The following is a 24,376-nucleotide window of genomic DNA, read 5'->3' on the forward strand; positions in this document are numbered from 1 at the left end:
TTCCATTTTGAACCTGGAATTCAGCTTAAATACAAAAATAAAATTTGAATTATAAGTGTAGCTAGGCTCTCTGTACTGATAGAGTTCAGCTGCAAGCAGAATATTGAGGGAGGAGGCATGTTTGTATTTTTTCCATCACATTTTGAATTCTCTCTCCAGTTGCTATTGTTGGCTATGTGGTAAGTAAGTTTTGAGTATTCTTGAAAATTCATCCATTGATCTTTTGAGATCTTCTTGTATTCTATCTGCTTTTTAACATGCGAATGAAAAAAGCATATTCTGAGGGGGACAGCAAGAGAGGGAAGGGAAGAACAAGAGATTAATGTGCTTCCTGAACCAAACCTTTTGCAAGACTAAAGAGAAAAGTGGCCATTCCCTGCCAATGTGTGGTTCAGTCCACCACACAGTGATGGCAAGTCTTGTCCTACCTTTTAGTTTTTTAATCTTAAATCCTATTTTCTATTGTCTCATGTTTCCACGAGAATGTTTACTTCTAATAAAAAAAAAAAGGTAAAGAGACATTTCTTATCGCTGTTTGGGGGAAGAAAAATTTATTATATGAAACACAAAACATCAAGAATCAGAATGGCACTGAAAAACACTATACATTATTATTTCAGGAGTTGTGATTTTTAAGCTGATATGACGATTCTTTGGGTTTTACTTATTATCTTTGAATACCAAGAGATGCTACTAAGGCAAATTTTCTTTCTTAAACACTCTTTCTCTGACTAACTTCCAGCAGTCTGGCATCTTATTTAACACTCTGTGTGTCAGAAATTCCCATTTTAGAGATGACTCTGTTTCCATCAAAGCTGCAGCCGTACTTCACGATTTCACTTATTAACAGCCTACTGAGATAATTGGGTCTGCCCAGCTCATTAAAAATAAAATATTGATGTTTTCTTAGGTTGGATGTAATTATCTTGCCCCCACAGGGAACAGGCAGCATAAAGGAGGGACGGTGTGGTTTAATACACATCCTGCTATGCACCTGCTTGCTGCTCTGCAGTGAAGGAAATTAGGGATATCTGGTGCAGTTACAATGGATGAAGGTGGCAATGCAGAAGAAAAGATTTCCTTTCAAGCCTGGACAGCACAGATTGAATTAATTTCTTTTTTTCTCTCCCCCCCCTTCTTTTTTTTCCTTTACTTTTTTTTTCTTTTTTAAACTGGGTCCAACAGGAATGTGTCACAATGCTTCTCTGTGGTGTACTTTACTAAACTATAATATACTCTGTAGTATACAATTGCAAACATTTAATTCCAAGGGGAGATACGTTCTCTTTGTATCACAATGAGCAGTAAAGGTGCACATTCCTCTTACTGCCCCACTTGACTTTACTCTGGAGAAAATTGCTGGAGTCAGTTTTACAAGTAAAAACTTACAGCTTCAGCTTGTCTTTTCTGAGATTTTTTTTTTGGCAGCAATTTCTTTAGTGCCCTGCATTTCTCTCTGCAATGCACTAAATGGGTTGCTCTCAAATCCAGCTGTTACAGGTCATCAAATGTATGATTAGATAGCAATGATATCTAGCTACCATGGAACCACCAGTGAACTAGGAGCACTGGAATACTTAAGTTCTTGTCCTCTCATGCTCTGAGGTACCCAGTTTGCCTTGTCCAGCTGTAGCTGTGAGATGTTTTAATGGTTCTGTACTGGCAGTGGATTTTAATTTCTCATTGGTAAAAATGGATATGGAAGACATAAGTATCAGGAAAAAACAGAGCACTTTTTGCTCCGCACTCCTTCTGGTTGTTTTAAATGAGTGTTAGAAGACAGAAAAAATCAGAAATATCAGAGAGGATTTAAGAAACTTAGATGTGCTGGTCTCATTATCCTGTTTTAGGTACAAAAGGCCTCAGGTCTAATGAAAGTAAATGTGATGAAGGGCTCCTAAGCTGTTTGGTTGCTGGTGAGAGTACTTTCCATAGCTCATATGTTTGACTAAGAAAACATAGCTGTGAACACTGCAGATCGGCGAAAATTGACCTTTTTGGTGTGTTGGCTTTTCTATGCATCTTACCAGCCATCCATAGGCCTCAGCCCAGACTTCTTCCATAATCCTGCCTGCGTATAACTGTGGTTTGTTCATTGAAGTCTCCTGTTCCACTCACTCTCTAGTGTATTGCAGCTACTTCTCGGTCCTAGTTGGAACTAACGTGAGGCACCTTGTTGCTCCCATAGCAACTCCAGGTAACAAATTCTTGGGTATTCTCACTGTTTGAAAGGCACTCTGCATTTCCTTAGAGCTAGAACCTCACTTTTACTCTTTTGCTGTGGAGTGGTCTATATGGAGGCACTGGTCACTAACTCCCTTGGGCAGGTATAGTGCTAAGTATTAGTGCGTGTGCAGTGTTCTGAGAATATTGGTTTGTTCTGCTTTACAGATGTGTAAAATACTGAAGAAGTTCACCAATGTTGCTTCCAGAAAGAACAGAAATTACTTTAGAGGGAAAGAATCCCATGTTTCTCTAGAAAGTTTCTCTCTGAAAGCCCACAGTTTGTGGGCAAGTAAGCATTGCTGAGCTACAGGGTTTGGATTTGCGAAGTACTGCTCCTCTGCACCACCTCCTGTATGTACAACAGCCCTGATCCAAAAGACTTTGACACTAGGAAGAATTGCAACATCCATTTTAGGATGATCTGAGAGGAAACAAACTCCCCACAGTTTTCAAGTCTGGTGGTCTGTGGTCTGGCTGTAGGGTCACCTCAGTCTGTTTCACTTCCAAGTTGAGCTATTACCAGCTTAAAAGCTGAAAAAGTCCTATTGTGTTCTCTCACTGTTAGCAGCACTGCTAAGGGATTTTTCTCTTTTAGAGAAAGATTCCTACTCTGGTGTACTACAAATGATGTATCTAGCTTTGCAAAATGGCTGGAGGCAGCATTATAATTTCACAAGTTTGCTTCTGCAGTCAGCTCTGAAGTGCTTCGTATGGAGGTTGATGATGTCTCTTGAGCAGGAATTAGTAGAGTAAAAGCAGCGGGTCTTGTTCCACTTATCTTTTAAGACTATGCTGTCTCTGACTTGGCAAAGTTGGGGCCTTCTCACTGTTACTAGGACTTTAAAATCATTCCACTTCCAACATGATGCGAAAAACCCTAGAAGATGGCCTTTAAATAGGCCACTGCCTCCCTTGGCAGACAGTGAAATAAATGGTCACGTTTCTGAAAAAGCTGGTCATGTTGTGTCTGTAACTGTCACAGTAGGAATTGCTGGACCCTGAACACTTTGGTGTATCTGGCCTTTATTTGGATAATGGAAGCTGAACAGTTTGGAAAAATCTGTCCCTAATTATTGGTGCAGAGCCCTTGAAAATCTGGCCCTGAGCTCTTCTCAAATAAAAATCTGGCCTCATGGGCACGACACTGTCAGAAGCGGAGCCTGGCATAAAGTGCTTCTTATCCTTTTCAGTGATTTCGTCCTCCTGTGAAGTTTCTAATTTATTTTAATTGCTTTAAAACTTTTTAAATGAGGCTATTTAATGACTAGGATTTTGACTTATGGATCGAAGCTTCAGTGCACTCCACATTAAATGGCGTGCATTTCGTTATGCCTAAATTCTATTGTTATGCCTGCCCTTTGTGCTGGCTTTTCATTTTCCAGTTTGGGGGTAGTTGCATTTCTAGGGCTCCCATCTGTCATAATTTAGTGTTTCTTCAGCACTTTTTCTCATCTTAGGAAGCCATTCAGCATGTCCAAATATTGCTTTATGCCTGCATGGACAATGCTCGCTGTCTTTGGAGGCGTCTATTCTGTTTCACAAAGGGAAACGTTGCGGTACATCTGAGTGCTGACTGAAGGCAGAGATGTCTCTTTGAGCCACTGGGTTGTAAAGAGATGAACTCACTGGCCGTCCTCTGTCAAAGCTTTTCAGGAGCCTGACTGTTCACAGGGGATTCTTTGCATGGACCACAATTGAACCCAGTTCTTCCTGTGATTGCTATTTTGCAGAGGGTAGCACTATGTAAAAATTGGCATGGAGTTTTGTTGCATTGAAATTTGTGTCCCTGATACCCATTGGTTAGAGTTAAAAGGCTGAATTCACATCTTTATTAAGTCCTCCTGGCCATGCTTTCAGGTGGGTACCATTTTGTATGGTGTTTTGCTCAGTCCTGTCTCCTATCTGAAGTGATATTCTTCACTGCTCTTCCTCGCTAGTGAGCAGCAGAAAGAAAGGTCCCTTTGAAAACATGTATTCCCACAAGCAGCGAAGGAGAATGGGGACAAAGAAAGCAAAGAGGTAAACGTGTAATGCAGTGAGTTAGAACTAGGTCACAAGACCCATCTTACATCTCCAATCTTTGAGAAAATGGTCAGAGCTCTGTAATAATTGCGGAAGTAGGGGCTTCTGCCTCTATGGTTCATTAGGAAGACATGTCCACTGTCACAATACCTACACAATGCCAAGAGGGGGAAACATCTGTTCCAGTGGCTAAGACAAGGTTAGTGCAACCACAGAGATTTTGTGCATTCATTTTGCAAATCATGAAATCTCTGTGCCTCAGTTTTCATTTATAGTACAGGAATCATAATGCCTGTCTGTATCACAGAGCCATTTATTTTCACTTTCTTTCATAAAAGCAAACTGCTTGCATTTGTAAAATTAGCCATGGCTAAAATGTAGCATTCAAGGGGACTGTCAACTTTGTGTAGAGGATAGTATGATTAGCTTAATTATTAGGGCAGTAGGGTTTCTTTAATATATATGATAAATATATAGAGATCTAAGCCCAGAATTGATTTAGCAGGAAAAATGCCACAGATTGCATGACCACTGTTACTTCTTATTTACTAGCCCAGAAAGATGAGACTCCACAATAGGTTTTTACTGTTGTAGAAACTAAAGTGGGGAGTTTCTAGCACCAGGAATGTCAGTTGCTACATTCTTTGTTTGCCGTGTAACTGAAATTTCGATACAGAAGTTTCAGTGAGATCCTCTGGGTTAGATTGGCTTGTATTTCAACCGTAATTTGACAGTGTTCTAAGCCAGACCTGGAAATCTTTCTGGTGCATGCTTGGTTTTTAGTGAGCATTTTTTCCATTTTATACAACCATTGCATCAGATGCGGCAGCAGAGAAGAGGCTCAGTAGGGACTGAGGTAACAGATATGCTTGGAAGCCAGGCAGAGGTGCATTGAAACAGTTGGGGATGACTAAGGGTTGGAAGTAAAGTGTATGCCATAAAGTCAGGAGCACTCTATGCTTCCTAGAAATGTGGCTGGTAAGGAAGAGGAGTGATCCGTGCTGGTTTTCACTCAATATCTGCATCTACTCACTCACATCTGTACCGGATTTTAAATGCATTTAGCCCTGCTTCCCTTTTCTGTGTGCTAAGTGCTAGGTGGAATTCAGACAGATGGGTCGTCAGCAGCTTAGCAGATACATTCTTCTCATTCCAATGGTTTAATTTACTTTTTATTTTAAAAGCACCCCGTTTTCCCTGGCCATTTTAAATACAAAACAATCATTAAGAGTGTCTGAAGAAGCTCTAGATGGATTAGGGATGTCTCCCAAGAGGTCAACTGACATTTCTACTCTCTGAAAGTCCCTGCTCAGCTGCCTCTTCAACCAGCAAACCTTGATTCCAGTGGCCATCTGATTAAACAACAAAGCATCAGCAAGTATTAAAAGTCACTTCTCTTGGGCCAGACTGCACTGACAACAAGGGCAGAAAATGATGAAAGGGGAGGAAGCCTTTTGGTGCAAAATATGTCTCTTGGTACTGTATAGAGAGCTGGAAGATAAAATGTTTTCCTTTCTATGATCCTGGCTGGTCTGCTGCTTGCTGTGTCCTAATAGCCTGGATCCTGGCTGTAAGTAGACAGAGGTTTGATTTGTATCCTATGCACCACTGTGTGCGAATGTGAGGTTGTGCAAATAAGGGCTGTTAACTCCATGATTAGACTCAGGTATCCAAACATTACTCCATGGGAAATGATGTTTTACAGAACCTCCTCTGTGAGACATTATCATACCTTCCTACAGCATCCTTGCCCCCTCTATATCTCGCTGGCAGCACCCCCTGATTGTGAACTGCAGACTGCTCTGTTGCTCTGCCTTGGCTTGCACATTCAGTGCAGCTGACGCTCACCTGTGGCAATCCCCAGACCTCCCTGCCCTCCTAACCCAGGGCCCACAAGCCCCACAGGACTGCCCTGCTGGTCTCTCAGGCAGCACCAGCCTCTAGAGCAGTGCCACACTAAGGCAGTTGTGTTGCTTTGAGAACTGGATCAGCATCCCCCTCCAAATAACGCAAGGCTTTGTGGGCTAGGGTGCGGAAATACCTGCTTGAGTTGCTGCTTGATGTGTCTTGCCCCTGTGACTTATAGACCTAGAAATGTTGCCAATTTTGGGGCTTTTTTTCAAGAGTGTTGTTATAGTTGGTATTTTTCTTAAAGTCACAGCTCTTGATGAAAAGCTATTACATAAAAATCCAACCTCCTGTTATTTTCTTTTCAAAGAAAGTTTCTAGTCCTTCTGGGTGGAAAGGTGGACAGAGGAGATTTATATTAAAAGGAAGGGAGAGAGTGGAAAAGAAAAATTACAATGTGGTTTTTTTAAAGAAATATTTTTTTTAGGCAAGCATCCTGCATTTGGAGAAAGATGATAGATTATTTTTTTTCAATCTTTGAGGCCACCTTTATCAATGTAGATTTGCCACTTACATCACACCCCACAACAGTAATTTCTTCTGTGCTGGTCATATCCTACAGCAACCAACACCAAAAACACGAATATTGTTGTATTTAGCCCTTGCTGAGACTAGATGACACTGCTTCAGGTATTTGACTAGCCTGACTTCTAGTTTTCAAACCCATATTCTTACTCTGTATGGGAAGCAATTTTCAAATCACACCTGAGTTCTGATCCTTTGCCAATGGGAGACAGTTGTAGAATTCACTGAGGGGTTTTAGTCAGCAGAGTGAGCAAATATAGTTGCCCTACTCCTTCTCTCTCAAATTTGCCTTTTAATTTTTGCATCTGAATTATGAAATGCCACCTCCACTAACCACTGCCAGGAGCAAGGAGCATTAATTTTGATGTTAGGAAGGCCCTGCTGCTTGCAGCAGGGTGATTTAAGGGTCAGAATGATCGGAGATAGTATTGAAGTAAATAAACTCAAGGTCCAATTTGTTGTTTTCTTTCATGTAGCTTTTTTATTTTTTTTTTCTCCCCCAAGGCAAAATTAATAAAATAAAATAATTTATGAGGGCAAGGGGGAAGAGTGAATCAACAGATCTAGGCTGCTGACACAATTAGTATGTAACATTTCCTGCCTTGCCATCTTCTTTCTATTCCTTCTCCTTTTCTATCCCTCCTGTCACCTGTCAGGGTGAAGGCAGTGTGACAAAGCCCAGTGTGAATAGAGCTGTGCTATCCCTGTGACAGCAAGCCACAGCCTTTCTCTGCATTGAAGGAAAAACAGGCTGGATGGCCAAGAGGTCTGGGAGAGGGGCTCACAAGCCTCTGGTAGAGATGGGAAAAAAAATATCAGAGCCTATCTACTGTGTTTCTTTCTTAGAAAATTGAATGAATGGGGCTGATTCTGGGCTTTATTCTTGTGGAAGAAACTTTCATGACTACCATTATTACCTTTTTCTCTAAGTCAGAACTAGTCTCTTAAACTGCCACAGAGTAGACAGTGACACTGCTTTCGTGCTTGCCTGCAATGCTGAGCAAGGCACATTGTGCTTCATCCTCCTGCCTACACAGTCACTATGATCTGCTCCTAAGTGTGTCCTGGGGACCGACCCAAGGCTTGGGTGTGCCGGCCATGGACAGGGGTGGGAGGGAGAATTTAGAGTAGATGCCAAACTGGCATTGATTTTTTTGAGGATGGGATGTAAAGCTCCAGAAAGTGTGGAGAATAACAAAGGGCTCCTTTCCAAGGTACGTACCTTTCTCCAAGTCAGTGGAGGCAGAAGCAGCAGCACAGTGTGTGAGTAGAGAGGCCGTCAAGAAAGGCTTCTGCACCACAGCTGTCCAGCTCCCCAGGCAGGGAGAGCTGTCAGGAAAGCAGCTGCGCTTGCACAGGTGCCCTCGCTGGGGACCTCAGCTGTGTCACCCCCTCTCCATGGCAAACTGGGGAGAGAACTGACAACAGGACCCTGTGGTGCTTTCTTTTTGCAGCTAAGTGTGCAGACCGGGCAGCATAATGAGACGTGTTTTTGTAGTTAGCTGCTGGTTTTTTTGGTGGTGACCGATGCCAGCACTGGGCTGCTTTGTTTCCCTACAGAGAAGTTTCGGCATAGCTGGGGATCAGCACCATTACAGTGCAGACTGATGTCATGTTTGTGAAATGTATTCTACACTAAATGCCAACAGTGCAGTTGCCATTTACATTTTCTTTTCTTGGAATTCAGACTATGCAACTGAAGTCTTTTAAGATGCCCATCTTTTCCACAGGCCATCAAACAGCGATGGCTTGACAAGGCCATGTGGCAGCAATGACGGCAAATGGGTTGGAAATGGCAATTCATGAAGGATGAAAATACATAAACTCTTTTCTGCAGGAGTGTCCAGTATGATGTCAAAGCTGTTGTAGCTTTGTGGGTGCTTTGCCTTTTTTTTATTTTTTTTAAAGAAAGCTGTGCTTGCTTTTCTTCTGCCTCTAGCCTCTTCCTTTCCTCTGAAGCTTTACTTTTTTTGCCTTCCCCAGTTCGGGCATTTCTGTCTCAGATGTTGCTTTTGATGGGATTTTTTTCCCCTTACCCATTTTAGTTTCTTCTGACCCCAATTCTGTTTTTATAATGAGACCATGCTAATTTGTGCTGAGAGCTTATGAGTTTTCTTTAAGCACAGGGAGAGGTCACTGTGAAATGGCTAGGGGTGTTCCTTTCTTCCCATGGCTGCTGTTCAGAAGGTTTGATCAATTTATTTTCCTATCACCATCAAACCATTTTCTGGCAAAATTAACAGTGGTGCCTTGTGCAACTAGGAGGGAGGGAACAAATAAGTTGATGGACGAGATAGGGGTAGGAAGACAGGGTATGTGAGAAAATAGGGCTGGACCAGGAAACCTCTACCTATGCAAATGCCAGCTGCTTTGTCATTCCATGGCAGAGGTCAATGATTTTGCACCAGTGTAACTGGTAAGGGAAGAGCACATTAGACAGTTACTAGAGAGGCAATCAGCTGGTACCTTGCAGCAGGCTGTAAGCTGATCTGTCACTCATCTTTATTAATTGAAGACATGCCTTAAGGGGAGCCCTTTTTAGGCATGTTTACTTAGTTACACAGAAGGTCCTGTCCCTTAGCAAGAGCCTTATCATCGTTATTAGTGGTAATACAATAATAACAGTAATAATGCTGGCAAATATAACTTCCCCCTCAATGAATGCTCTTGGAGACTTTTTTTTATTTTTATTATTATTATTATGAAAAAATCAGCTTCCTCAGCTGGGCTCTAATTACCATTTTTATGAGAACTACATGTTCTCCTATTCATGCAACAAGATTTGTTTATCAGGGATTTCTCTTTCAGTGCTGCTTTTGTAGAGTTTATCTCTTCATCCTTAGCAACAAGGACTGGAGTGGTGGCCTAAATGAAAGGCCTGAGTTATTGGGATGGGTGAAAAGGCAGTTTTCCTCACCAGGAGAAAAGGAAGAAGGATCAGATTCTTAGTCAGGGTAAATCAGTAGAGAACCAGTGGAGGTTGTGATGCCATATTATTTCTTGCCATTGGAAATTCTCACACAAATGGAGAAAAAGAGAGAAAAACCATCCCTGTATAATTAAGTATTTTTGAAGACCCAGTAACATCTCCTCCTGATAGAGGAAGCAGTTTGGAAAATGAAAAATAAAATCAGCTCTTTTAGCGGCCTTCTGATGTGAAATTTCTGTGCCCTCGCTCATCCAAGCAGAGCGGTTCAAACCAAAACCAGAGCAAGATCTTTTCAAATCTCTTTCAGAAAAGATCTCACCAGTGCTTTTTATAATGACATCTCCATTACTTTGTCAATGCACATAGTCACCCCATGAGGTGTTACTACTCCCAAGTCTGTCTGCTCCACTGTTCTTTCCAAGTAATGAGCTCCCAACTTGCATGAGAAAGTTTTGCTGTAGTGCCTGACCTTGCACTTTTTACTTTTCTCATTTCTGTTTGACCAGTCCTCAAGGTGAGACAGTTCTTTGTTTATACATCTCGCTCTCACTGCATTGACAGTGTTTTCCAACTATGTGTCATTGGTCTGCTTCAGTAGCACTATCCTACTTTTATGTTAAGATCAATCATGAAAATATTAAATAAAATTGGTCTCACATCTTGAGGAGCTCTACTAATAAATTCCTCTTTCAGCCGGACCAGTGGTCATCTCTTTCATCAATTCCTTATTTGCCTTAAAATCTTTACTAATGCCATCATTTACATCTTAAGTAATAAACCACTATAAGACACTGTATCCAATGCTTTACTTAAATTGTGATAGATTAGTCTTTACTACATTTCTTTTGTTTAAAAAATCAGTTATCAGAAAAGGCAGTCAGGCTTTTTTGAGCTTTCGGAAAAGCCATAATGCATTTTATCCTATTTTCCACTTACCTTGATGTCTTTAATTGCTTCTGCGTGTATTCCAGAGCAGTGCATACCTCCAGGATCATATAACTAACTCTGTATTTGCCCAGATCCCCTTCTCCTTTTTTACTTATTTCAATGTTTTAAATCAGGTATTCTGCAGCCATGTAACACTCTTCTGTATTGATAGGTGTATTGAGATTCTTGCAGCTTATCCTATAATATCCCTTATCATGTCTTTAAACATTCTGGGGTGAAAGTTTTGTTCCACCTTCTTGAGTGCAGCATTATCTTGGAGTTTACTTCCATTTTCTCGTTCTCATTAGCTACACTGCTTTTGTCCCACACTCAATATCACCATCACTATTAAAAAAAAATTAAGCCAAGTCTTTATTTTTTTAGTCTGTGCACAGATTATATTCAGTCTTTACTGCATGCCCACTGCATGGGATTCCTACGTATTTTTACTTTACTGCCCTGTTATTAATATGGCCAAAGAATATTTGTACTCCTTTTGATAATAAGCATCCTTTGCAAGGTCTTGCACATCTTTACTTTTGACAAGTATCCGTTTATTTGTACACTTCTAGACCACAAAGAGAATATGTTCCTCATTCCCTAGGTCTTTCTTTCTTCTGTTCCTGATATGTTTTCCTGTTGCATGAACATCCTTTTTCTGGGGATTTTTTTGTTCCTTATTTGGAATGCAGGAACTGCAAGAGAACTATCATTCAAGGGTGTCATCATGTGATGAGACAGAATTTGCAAAATTGGCACCATCAGTACCCAAGTGCATTTGAACAAAGCAAAATCCTAACTTTCTGTCATCTTTTCATGTTCTCCACATCATCTCTTTTAAAAAGAGGCTGTAAACTTCTGTATTTAAATAAGCAAGCTTAATCTATGGGTTCAAATGTAACCTCTCCATCTGAAACTTGGAGAAGTTTCCAACAGAATTCCCCACCTTGTAGCTTGGATTTATATCTGTTTTGAACACATGTTTGTGGACTTGATAAGGTCGAAAAAATTTTTGCCTCTTGTGCTCCAGTAATGGGTAGGTGGAGTTGTCTCATTGTGAATATTACTTCCTTGGAAAGATTACAGCCATTGAGGTAGAGAAGGATTAGGAGACCTCGGGATATGAACAGGTCAGATCAATCCAGACTTCAGTAATGTGCACTGTAGTGTGCTTGCTCTTCTTCCATACAAAATGAGAGCAGGCAAGGTGCCTCCTAGATTACTGCTTAGAGAAGATTAGACAAGATGGAGTTTTCTTGGATCTGAGCTAATTTGTATTCATTGGAGTACTCGATGCCCACCTCAATTCCAGCAACCTAAAAGTAATGGTTACGTTAAAGCTTTCCAGCAAATGCCCACAACACAGATCATTATCATCTGAGTGACAGGAGGGAAGGAGGAGGACAGGCAGGGGGAATCTGCATCCTCCTGCTGCTGCTGGATTTGAATCCTGCAGCACACCAGCAGATAAGAGGGAGATATTTGTTCCCAATATAAATGCATGCATCTGCCCTAGCAGTGAAAGCAGAGCACATATGGTTACACATAAACAGTCTCATGCCCACAAATACTGAATTGAAGAGAAGAGCACACAGTTGCCACAGTCATGGCTGTGGAAGCATTCATACAAAGACCCTCAAGCAACAAAAAAAACCAAACTCCCACGAAAACTGTACTTTCACACAGATTGTCTATGGGCCACCCATTAAAAAAGTAAAAGAATACCCCAAGAACTGAAAACTGATTTAGCAACAGTAAAGGGCATAAACTGACCCTTGCAGCCCTTCTGGCCTAAGCAAGCTTCCCTTCTGTAATTATTCATAACCTACTCTTTTGCTCTTCTATAACCCTTGGACTCTAGTAACTTGACACTTTGGATTACTTGAGGGTATAGGATTAGCTAAAGAGCTCTGCCTTTTAAACCAGTGTGTGTTACCTGAATTTTAAGCTCTGGTGTGAAAAAATGCACAGTTGTGCACCACCCAGTTTGGACCCCCCGGGCACACCAGTTTCTTCCGTCCACTCTCCCTAAGCCCAAAGCCTCATGATATACTAAGTTTAATGGTAAATATTCTCCTCTCTTCTCCATAGGTAATGAATGATTAGTGTAGGATATTGGTGAAAAATGCTGTGTTCTGGAGCTTGTGAACCAATTGAGTAAGTACATGGGTGGCTGGGCTACCTATGTTCAGGTATCTTGTAACTGGTTTACACACTCTGTGGTATCTGAGATATCCATTGAAGGCCAGAACATATAACATACGGCCTGTGCTATTCAGGACACACAAACAGGACACCCTACGGTCCTTAAGATAGCATCAGCTGCCTATATTTAGGAAGCTGAATCACAGCCTTTCTTGATCAACAGGAAGGTGTATAACAGTTTAGTATTGGATTGCAACAAAACCTGAGTACTCAGCAATGAAAAATACTTTATAGCATTAATAGCCAATATCTTTGCTTGCACAGAGACAGACTTATAACTGTGATAAAAGCCACCCAAACAGACAGGATTCGAAAGCTAATTATCTAAATGTATTTTCCCCTTCTCTTTTGTTTTTATTCTCTACACTTTTTAACAGCAGAGAGAGAATCTGCACATATAGCTATTATTTTGATCAGGTTTTGTATCTTCCTGATTTGAACATATCAGGGCTTTATAGCAAAGCTGTTTCATAGTCTCAAGCTTCAATGCCAGTTATTTGCTTTGCCAAACATTTTGAGGGGGTTTATTCTTGACCTCAAAGGCACTGTCTGTGCGTGGTTGTAGGGAACTGTAACAAGGGAATTTTGCAGCTGTCCCTGGTGTAGCCATGACAGATCTGTCACTATTTTGCTTTTGCATGGCACCAGTCTGTGCAAAAAGTCACCCCTAGGATTTTTTGAATGGGAAAAGCAGGCTACAGGGGCAGTTGAACTATTCCATTCCACCAAACATGTATAGCATCTCTGAGAAGCATTCCTTCTTGAAGAAAAAGGTTACATTTAAGCACAACAGACCTGAAACCTCTGTTCCTGGGGCATCCTCCAAAAGGACTTTCATCCATTCCACTATGTAATTTCCGATGACGGAAGGAATTCAGGTCTTTGGAGTGTCGTTTTCATGTTGTTTTTCCAATGAGCTTCTACTGCATCCCTTGGAAGCCCTTTTTCTCTGGTTGCTATCAGCTCTGCCCTCTGCCAGTAGGGTGTGTTTGGTGGGATTGAACAAGTCTTCTTCCATTGCCTGTTTCTAAAGAGGGTTTGTATATAATACACTGTATGCCCAGCTGTGAAACCCTGATTCTGCAGCTCTCTTTTTATTTCAGGAGGTCTCTGGAATAAACCCCAATATATTGAGCATTTCATAGTAGTTTTTTAGGGAAAATAGATCTATACTATCCTAGAAATGAACTTGAACATAATTCTATAGCTCTAGAAGATGAAGAGCAAAAAATAGAGAGAAAAATAAAAAGTACATTTTCCAAGCTGTGATTGAGTGGGCTTGCCATAGTAAAGGGAGGGAGAGAAGAGGATGACAACGCACATGAAGATAATGGCAAAAGAAAGTGAGGTTTCTCTTTACCTGAAGAAACTCTGGCAGTCATATTTAGTTGGCCATTCTTCATTCAGCCTTCCCACATAATAGTGACACAAGGGAAATGGGACTGGTCTACAAGTCAGTGGTATTAGTTCTGCTTGGCAAACTTCAATTTAGGCTAGCAAAAAGCTAGAGGGAATAGCAGGTTTTCTTCTATGAGGAGGAAGTGTGCATTTGTGTAGCTATATCTCAAGAGGAAAGTGGATGAGGATCAGGGAAGGGAAGCCAGTGAAAGAGACATGATTTTTGGTAAGCACAAGGTAAAAACTACCTCTCCTCTCAATAAATATTGTTCTTTTTAACATCAAGGACATTGTCATTTGCAATTAAAGATTATTAGAAGCATGAGAGGGCATGGGGAGCAGCACAGTTGTGATGCTGATGTCAGCAGTGGGACTGCCACTATTAATATGTTTGCCCTTGTTAAGGACCTGTTCAGGCATACATGGAAATTTGAATCTTTGATTTGACTGCATTTCTTTACATGATGATTCTTCCAGTTCCTGTTCGCTTCACACACATCTCTGATTTCAGCAATATCGGAGCACCCTGTATCCTTGAATTTACTTATCCATGATTAGACCAGAACAGTTATCCCAGTTTGTAATTAGTATAGTCTAGATGAGGAGTTGCACTAGTGACTTGCCTGTATCTGCATTAGGAATAAACCTGTAAAAGCAGATCTATAGAGTTGAAACATCAGGACAGAGGACCTGACTGTAAAACTTTTGAGGAAGGTTGCTTTGAACTAGATCTAGCTGGGAATTGAATATCCATTAGCAAGTGGAGTACCTATGATGTACATTGTATTTTCAGTAGAAAAAAATCCAGTCTGTGCCCGTCTAGACAGCTCCACAATCCAGACTTGGGCAGTGGGGATAACCTGATGATTCTCTTCATTAGCACGTTTACACTCTGAACCAAAATACTACCATGGACACACCAGAAATCATCTGCTACCTTTTGAGATGCCCTAGGATATCCTGACTGCTTCAGAATAGAGGATATATTATTTCATATTTGCAAGCCATGTGCAGATACCTCACTTACAATAAGGCAAGTCAAATGACTTCTGTGTGGGCAACTGAACCAAGATGAGAAAGCCTGTAGCAGAGCAGCAAAACTGAGCTCCTTTACATCCTGGGAGATCTTTCCCTTCCAAAAGAGTCCTGGGATTACTATTGGAATCAGGACTTGGATGAGATCTGGCTACTGGGAAGGAGAAATTCCTCAGCATTATCGTCATTCCCCTGGAATAACAGCAGGACTAGGATATTCCCCCTGTACTTGACACTGGTGAGGCCACATCTCAAATAGTCTGTTGTTTTGGGCCCCTCACTTCAAGAACAATGTTGGAGCATGTCCAGAGAAGGGCAGTGGAGCTGGTGAAGGGTCTGGAGCACAAGCACAGCTGAGAGAGCTAGGGGTGTTTAGCCTGGAGAAAGGAAGGCTCGAGGAGGCTCTCATTGCTCTCTGCAACTACCTGAAAGGAGGTTTTAGATAGGTGGGGTTCTGTCTCTTCTCCCAGGTAACAAGAGATAGGTCAAGAGGAAATGTCCTCAAATGGCCAGGGGAAGTTTAGGATGTATAATAGGAAAAAATATTTACTGAAAGATCTCTCATGCATTGGAATGGGCTGCCCAGGGAAGTGGTTGAGTCATCATCCCTGAAGATATTTAAAAGATGTGTAGATGTGTCACTTAGGGACATAGTTTAGTGGAACTTGGTAGTGTTAGGTTTACGGTTGGACTGAATCAACTTATAGGTCTTTTTCAACATAAATACTTACCTGATTCTATGATTTTAAAGTAATAAAGGCATAAGAGGGCATGTGTTTCACATAAAAGTGATATCTGGTCATGGATGTCGCCTGTTTGCAAGAATTAAATGTTAACATTGTTCCCACTTCATCACTAGATCAGTATTGCTCAATTAAATCCAACTGGCAGAGTCACCAGAGCCACACAATGATTTTGCTCCATCTCCTTTTATGACCAAAACTAACAAAACCACAAAAGGACTGAGGCTCTTACTTCTTCTGGGTGGTTTCATGGGAGCTGTCCCATTAAACCTATCAGGCTTAAATTAAAGGCGTTATTTGGTTGTGCTTAGACGGCAGTGTATCAAAGAGATGGAGAAAAACTCAGTTTGAAACACGAAGAAATTGCAGAACTGTTATTTTCCACTTTATTTTCTAGCACTATAATTGCAAACCCCTGTAAAAACTCACGTTACTGTAACGTGGTATAACTGACTTGTAACTGAAAAGACTGGTTTTTAGCTGCAGCCTCCTTGCAAAATTCCACCTTAGACCACTTATTCTCCTTGAACTGTTTTAAAAATGTCAAGTAGAAACAGAAGTAATCTGTACAATTTCCTGTGATAAGCTTACTCCATAACATGACTCTTTAAAAAACATAGACACCTCCCTCGTAAGAGGGCTGCACTTTACCAGCAGGTGTAAAAAAAAGGTCACTATTCTACAGGGTATATGTAAATCTTCTGAATCCTTTGCGATAAAGTGCACTATAAATGTCTGATGATGATAATATGGTTTGGAAACATTGTCCTTGCTATATACCTTGTAGTTGGTTGAATGATTTACTGACTAATTATCTGATAGGAGGCAGCAGTAACTTAGCCCCAGACCATGTATTAGCAATGCTGATAAAGGAGACAGCTGTAACCAGCGTGGCTCACCATGATACGTAGAAGGTGGGGCTCCTCCTGAAATAAGTATCAGCTAATTTAACCCTGCAGACAGCAACGTTTTCTATAAAAACACTCTGTGTGGTCAGCGTAGGAAAATGTGGGACCATTGCTGAATGGAGCAGAGACCAGGTGTCAAAACATTTGGAAAAGACCAAAGTACTTGATGCTGTCTTCACCTTGATTTTTACTAGGAAGGTTTGCCTTCAGGAATCCCAGGCCTCTGAGAGAAGTGGGAAACTGGCACAATGGCAATTTACCCCAGTAGAGCCGTATAAGATTATTTAAACAAACTACATACAGACAGGTCCATGAAACCTGACATATGTTTCCATGAATACTGAGGGATTTGACTGCTGTCATTGTGAAGCTACTCTAGATTACTTCCATAGGTCTTGGTAACTGGGGGAGGTTCCTGAAGACTGGAAGGGAGCGTCACCCGTATTCAAGAAAGGCAAGAAGGAAAACATAGGGAACTACAGCATGTTCAACCACACCTTATTTCCTGGGAAGGTGATGGAGCAAATAATCCTGGAAACCATTTCCAGACCCTTGAAGGACATGAGTAATTTGGTATAGTCAGCATGGATTTATAATGCAATGATTAGTTCAGTGAATCATTATATCAGAGATCTTGATCATGTTGTTCGTTTTGACTTTTAAAGCCTTTTGACACTGTCTCACCTTTTGACATAAGATTCTCACTGACAAGCTGATGATGTATGGATTAGATAAGTGCAAAGCAGAGTGAATTGAAAACTGGAGACACTCTTCTCAGTGATAGGCAGAGAAGGTACAAGAGGCAGTGGACCCAAATTGCAATACAGGAAACTCCATTTAAATGTAGGAAAAAAACTTTTATTATTACTGAAAGGATGCTCAAGAACTGGAACGGGCTGCTCAGAGGGTTATGGAATCTTCATCATTGGAGAGGATGTTAAAAATTGGACATGGCTCTGAGCAACTCATTCTAGCTAACCTTGCTCTGAGCAAAGAGGACAGACTAGACTATCTCCAGTGGCACTTTTCAATCGCAATGATTGTTCTGTGAATCTAGGTGCTTATGTTTGATGTGATAGTGTCTGTGTTAGTAGAAAACATAGAACTGCTGGATGGACAGAGTCCAGTATGTAGAAGAAAACCTACTGAAAGCATCACTTTTCTTGTAGAAGTTCTCTTGAACTCATTTTAATGTGTCTGAATGGCATTTCTTGGCTTTTTGCTTTTCCAAACTTCTTTGGCATGAAAGAACTGTCAGTCACAAAAACACCTTACCTTCTGGTAAGGTTTCCTATCCTTCTTGTAAGCATAGAGGTTTTTTATTCTTTTTCTTAAGAGTCTTTGCTCCCATTGAAAAGGTGACAGGCAGAATTGTGTGTTCATAGAATAAACAGTGAAGAGAATATGGACGAGATGCTCTCTTTCCCCTTAAATCTCAAATGGATGAATGTGTATTGACCTATATGGGTGACACAAATGCAGTACAGAGAAGGGATGATGAAGAAAGAACAACTTTTGTACTTAATGCTGTCCAAGTACTTCAGAGGTATTCCATGGATTCACTTGCATATTGAGATGATTCCCTTGATCTTACCTGGGTAACTTGCTTTTTCATGTTTTGGAATTAAATCTGTTGACTTGGGCAAAAACATGAAGGTGTACAGCAGAACCAGCACTGCCGTGGCAAAAGATAAAAGCATGGGTGGAAGTAGAGGCATAGTTGGGCTGCCCATTCCTTATCATGCAAACCTTATGTGTTTGAAGAAGAAAAAGACCACCTTGGTCAACTCCAAAGACAAGCTTTTGGCTTTGGCAGTCAGAAGAATAAACGTGTAACAGCTTCCTTTATCAACAGAGCGTGTTTGCTGTTAAGCTACTGCAGAACAATAAACTTCCTGTCTAAATAATTGTCTATTCCCACTACAGCCCTTGTATGCTGAAAAGATATAGGTACTCAAGGTTCTGATAGAAAATATTGATCTTTTAGTTGAGGTCAACAAGTGGTGATGAGAAGGGAAGGCAGAAGGATGGCAAAGTGTAGGCTCTGTTCATATTTTTTTCCAGGAGCCTCCACTTGAAGAAACTAGAGAAAATGTCCTTGTTTCATTAGTTCATTGTAAAGATCTCCCTTCTGCAGTTGAGACATTTAGCCTCTTGGGAAAGACAGCTAAACAGAAATCCATTTACCTTTCACATGTTTTTCATAATTTCCCCTGCTACTTTGGTTAATTAATTATCACCGCTATTTGTGTTTAAACAAGGGGTCTGTCTCCCTCCCTCCTCCCAAGCCCATCTGCTCCTCCATGACCTTGCTTGTGAAGTCATTGCTGTGCTGATTTTGTGAAAGCACAAACACTACCCTAGCAACAGACAGCTGTGTCGCAAAGACAGGGCTGTGACCTCACGGCAGGAAGGACTGGGCTGGTGATGGGGGAGAGATTTTCTCCCACAAACACAGAAGCTTTTGATGGTAACAGAGAGGAAGGCAAGGCGTTATTATATCTGGAACAAATGGTCTTGCTGTTTGACTGCTTCTGCTTTAGAAGTTGGCCATTGCTTTAAATTCTCTTCTTCAAAGATCCTTTTTTAACTTGTATGTTTTTCATGCAAGGGGACTGGGTTTCTCCCTCAGATCTCGGCTCAGAAGATATCTCCAGGAAGGAGTAGGGGATGGATTTAATCACAGAGGACATGGGCCTGAGTTTCTACAAAGCCTCCAAGGTGTCCAGATCCCAATTTTGATTTGTTCAATTTGGTCAAGCAAATCTAAGTCTTAGAGGCAGTCTCATTTTTATTCTAACTGTTCATAGATTTCTCTCTAGTCTACCCCCACCCAAACTGCCTCTCTTCTGAATGAAATCAGGTAGAGTAATTCAGCAATGAAAGCTTTCTTTTATAAATATTTGCATGACTGGATGAGAAGTGGAAATCGAGTCTCATGATCACAAAGCATTTTTAATGTAGATGCAGTAAGACATATCAAAGCTAAATAACATACAAGTGGTACTCCACAAGCTGTCTGCAGAAAATGCCTCTATACGTATTGATTGTGAGGCTACAAAAAATGTATCTTGATCAGTCTCTTACTGTCTTCTTCCTTGGCTGATTGCTTGGTTGTTCCATGAAACACCACAGTCTTCAAACCCTCACACCTCCTTTGTTAGCTAAAAGTAGTCAGTGTTTCAACATAAGCCATTGCTGTTTATTGCCTGAGAACAATTTATAGCCGTGTGCTACTGTGATAGGCTAATCGAGTCAAAACACCTCTCCCTTTTGAATATATTCCATGATTAAATCACAGTCCTTCAGAGCATACATGATGGGTCTCCACTGATATGACCCACAGCCAAGCATTAACTTATCTGTAGTCCATTTTCTTTCAGGTGACATGGAGGATGACAGCACTTACATTGCACCTTCACCACATCTCACTCAGCCTTATAGATAGGCAGGACTCAGCAACCCCAGGCTGCAAATGACAATACTGAATCACAGTGAGTGAAAACAATTTTTTCAGGTTTTTTCTTCCATAGGTTGCCAAACTTAAAAAAAATAATTTCCAGATTTGGACATTTGTTATCCAAATGCAAAGCCACCACCTATGTTTTCTGATGGAGTTTTTTTTTTTGGTGGGTGAAGGGAAGAAGTAAAGGGGGATCTAAGAAGACAATTGAAGCGAGAAACTTATTTTTCATTTAGGTTCTGTTTACAACACTTTGGAGAATTTAAGGGACCTAGTACAAATTTTTAAGATTTGCCTAGTCAATATCTGGAGGCTGAATATAAGATAAAAACAAGTCATTTGTGTCACATTGAATGGCTCTCACCCAAGTATCATTTTATTTCATGTCTGATTTGTCCCTAATATTCCATCCAGCTGCTGCAGCAGTTTAAATTCTGTCCCATCTGATTCCCTCCTTATGTCTTATCTGGCGTGGTTCTTATGTTCTGCTCGATTTTCACTACAGTATCAAGCATTTCCCATTATTTGCCAGTGTCCTAATTTCTGTCTTCTCTGTTTTACACACAGATATTCTTTTCATTGTTCTCTTTACTTGTTTGGATGTTTGAACCTATGAACATGCACACCAAACCTGTTCTACTCACTTGGATCTACAATTGTCCTCTAGGCATTCAGGCAGCTTTGACTGATTTGCACTTGCCACATATTTGGGCTTGTTGCATTTTCTTCTTGCAGAAATAATTTTCTTAGAGTCCTGCACCCTACATGGTATGAAATGCTGTCAAATCTGGAGATCCAGCAGCCTCAGATCACTGTAACAGAACAGCTGGAAGAACTCAGAAAGAAACTGCCCTTTCTGTTTCCCCATGCAGCCTGTCTGTTCCTTTTCTCTGGGGTAATATCCACTAAAGGACCATGAGGAAAGCTTGTTTATGAACAGCAGTAATGCTATATTTAAGTATGCTTTTAAAAAAAAGAAAAAGGGTGAGAAGTTTCTTTAGTTGGTGCGTTCTATCAGAGGCAAGATAATAGAATTTCTAAACCCATTGATTTTATGGCATTAAGAATCTGCTTGATAAGTCAGTCTCTGTACACTGGTGATCACTATCTCCAGCTGTATAAGCAGAACTGTCCCCATTTCATTTTCAATAAGAAATTGAGGGAGACTTAGATGTGCTGAAAAATATGGAGAAAATAAGTAGCATAAAATCTCTGTTGAGGTACAGCATAGCTATTTATTATTAAATCCTGGAGGAGTCAGAGAGAAACAGAGTTGGAAGATGTGTGAGCAAAGGATTCTTAATTTGTGAGTGCCAGGCTCCCCCAGTAGACAGTGCTGAGGGCCACCCGCAGGAGCACTGCTTGTGGGGTACTCCAGCACCAGCCTTTCCAATGGGCAGCCTCAAAGGGAACAGGAAAGGCAACTTTGTGTAGGAGATGTTTCTGGCTACTCTCAGATGTGTGCAACTAACCCAGGAGCAGCTGGTGTCTGCAGGAGGTGTTGCAGGGAGAGGGATAGAAATTGAGGCGTAGGGGAGATCCCAGTTCCTTGCAGCCCTGTGTATGTGAAGCATGTAAAAATATTGAAAAAATTCTTAATTATGGGTGAAAAAAAGGATTATACCCACTTTAAGAGGTGTTCGGAAAAGAAGGAGAAGAAATGAGGGAAGGTGGAGTCACAAACAGACCTGTGGTCTTGCCAGGTACCTTGGCTGGATAGATGCACATCATCTCTTTCCAAACGCTGCCTCCCTCCATGGGGCTGTCCAAGTCTGTTTTCTACTTGGCTGGTTGTGCTACTGAGTCCCATTTGGAAGGATTCACATGTGACCTAAGACTGTCCTCTAGGTGTCTGACTCTGTCCTCTGCAAGATAAATAATGCAAAAACAAACATGCCAAACAGTAACCTTCACTTGTCTCCCTGACACTGCTGGAGGGAGGGAGGAAAGGAAGGAGCGAGCATGAGCAAGTGAATGAGCAAACTGCGTGCTAGGCAGACAGGAGACCAGCACCGAGAGGCAAGGTACGGCAAGAGGAACCATGAGAGCAGTTGGATTCACTCTCCTCACAGCTCTGCTGTTTTAGACTAGGATGTCTGCCTGCTGCGGCACTGTCTCTTCCAAGGCCAAGGATGTATCCAAGCCCAGCCTGGAGCAGAGTAGCCCTGCTCCCTGGCCAGGGCACACAGTAAGCTTTGGCAGCCTCCTGGACACATCTCAGCGTGGAGCACAGCTGGCATCAGGTGAAGGCACCAGTACTGCACAGGTCTTCACTGTGCCACTCAACTGTCCTGGTAGTTTCAGTAAATTGGTTAATGTTGCACACTGCATGATTTCTTCCCCATACCCTCCCCCAACACCACCACCCCCTCACACCCCTTCCCCTCCCCAAATCTCTAACAGTGTAGAAGAGGATTCCTTTTCCCTATTAAATGTACTTGTGATGCAAGTACTCATTAATTGCGGATACAGTTGTACGCGGCATGTGTGCTAAAGTGCTATCAGCTTTGTGTGGAAGACAAATGCACGCAGACTTAAATAGCTGAGATTTTTATCTTTCTCCTCACAGAAAATATGCAGCAACTTGTCCCCATCTAGAGACTTGCTAAGGAAAAAAGATGCTTTTCTATTTTTGTTTCCTCTTCTTGCAATACAGTGAGGTAGGGGACTGGCCTGCATGGTTCTTTTAAAGAGAAGGGCTTCCCCATTCCAGCTGTGGTATGTTTTTGTCAGGTTAAAAATTGTGAGATTTTCTTCATTTTTGTGTGGCAGAAAAGCAGAGGATTTTTTCTTCTTCTGTTGGTCCCTTGAAACTTCACTGTGAAGGATTTTAGGACAGGGAGTTAAAAATACAGGTTGCAGATGAGAGAAAGTATTGTTCCCGTATTTTACTCTAAAAATTCTGCTGCAGAAACTGGGATGGTTAGTGTTCTGTGAATCTTATGCAGACAATTGCAGGGCCCAGCAAGTGCTGTGACAACTGTGAAAGTACCGGGTACCCAGGGAGAGCACATATCTACAGGATCACGGAGTGGTTGGCACAAGCTTGCCTTTCAAATAAGGAGAGTGCAGTGATTCATTCCCAGACCCAAGCTGGCATAGACCTGAGTCTGATGGATGCATATAGGACACGTGGGACAATATCTTGCTGCAAAGGAGTCACCTGGACAGATGGTAAAGGCTAGGCCCCAGCTCAGCTTCTGATCAGGGTCCAAGAGCTAGGCAGATAATTCTCTCCAAAATAACTGTGAGGCAGGAGAGAGAGAGGATGGTGCACAGGGAAATAAGGAGAAGGACTTCAGTCTGAGAATCTTGGCATCCAGGTACCTTTGGAGTGGGGCTGTCCTGTTCCCAGTGGATTTCAAGCTGAATGAAGTCCAAGTTTCTGAGCTGATCAGACATCCTAACTTATGCATAAAACCGGAAACCTTTTGTTTTGAGAAGTGCAGAAGACAAAGCTGCAAGACCAAGAGGGTGAGATTGTTGGCATGCAGGAACGCTGGCTAACTTGCTACCTTGAAAGTGAGCTGGGTAAGCTTTTTCAGGCTGGTTCCCTGGGTAGTGCTGCCCCTATTCTGCCGAGCTGTGTTTGCCCAGAGCTCAGACTGGGCTCATTCCAAGCCACTGTCTTTGCACTCACAACCTGCCTCCCCATCTGCTCACCTGCCGTCCATCACTGCCTACACTCTGGGATTAATGTTCCTAGTCCTGCATGCCAGAAATCTGACTCCCTCAAGCTTTTGTAGCTTGCTTTCATGAGGATCAGATCAAGTGTTCTTCTGTCCTGCTTTCCAGCACACACCAACTCAATCTCTGTCATACTCACACACTCTCTTGTGGACACATACACACACTTCAGCCTTTTCCTTGCTCACAACATTAGGAGAGGTGTTTGCTTCAGCAGTTTGATTATCTTATGTGTAAGAAATTTATTCTTCATTTTTATTCTTTAGTCAGAGTAAGGCAGTTCTGTGCAAAGCTTGCAAAAATTTGTTTGCACCTTTATTAATAGTAGCAGAATTTTTCTCTGGCGTGTGACAGGGAAGCCTAAGCCATTATTTTAAATTTTTGTTTAAAAAGCAGCAAC

At 41.5% G+C, this 24,376-nt stretch overlaps 1 protein-coding gene and 1 long non-coding RNA gene across 5 annotated transcripts in view; both read left to right on the forward strand.

Annotated features, from left to right (window-relative positions):
* The window catches only part of LSAMP (limbic system associated membrane protein), a 1,004,346-nt gene that overhangs the window by 486,297 nt on the left and 493,673 nt on the right, over window positions 1–24,376 (forward strand). The window lies entirely within an intron of this gene.
* The window catches only part of LOC116783516, a 30,200-nt gene continuing 25,085 nt past the window's right edge, over window positions 19,262–24,376 (forward strand). The window contains exons 1-2 of the long non-coding RNA XR_004355724.1: window positions 19,262–19,547; window positions 20,210–20,320. This is a non-coding gene — a long non-coding RNA (uncharacterized LOC116783516). The remainder of the gene's footprint in view (window positions 19,548–20,209; window positions 20,321–24,376) is intronic.

The sequence above is a fragment of the Chiroxiphia lanceolata genome, chromosome 2, assembly GCF_009829145.1.
Source record: "Chiroxiphia lanceolata isolate bChiLan1 chromosome 2, bChiLan1.pri, whole genome shotgun sequence".
Classification (NCBI taxonomy): Eukaryota; Metazoa; Chordata; class Aves; order Passeriformes; family Pipridae; genus Chiroxiphia; species Chiroxiphia lanceolata.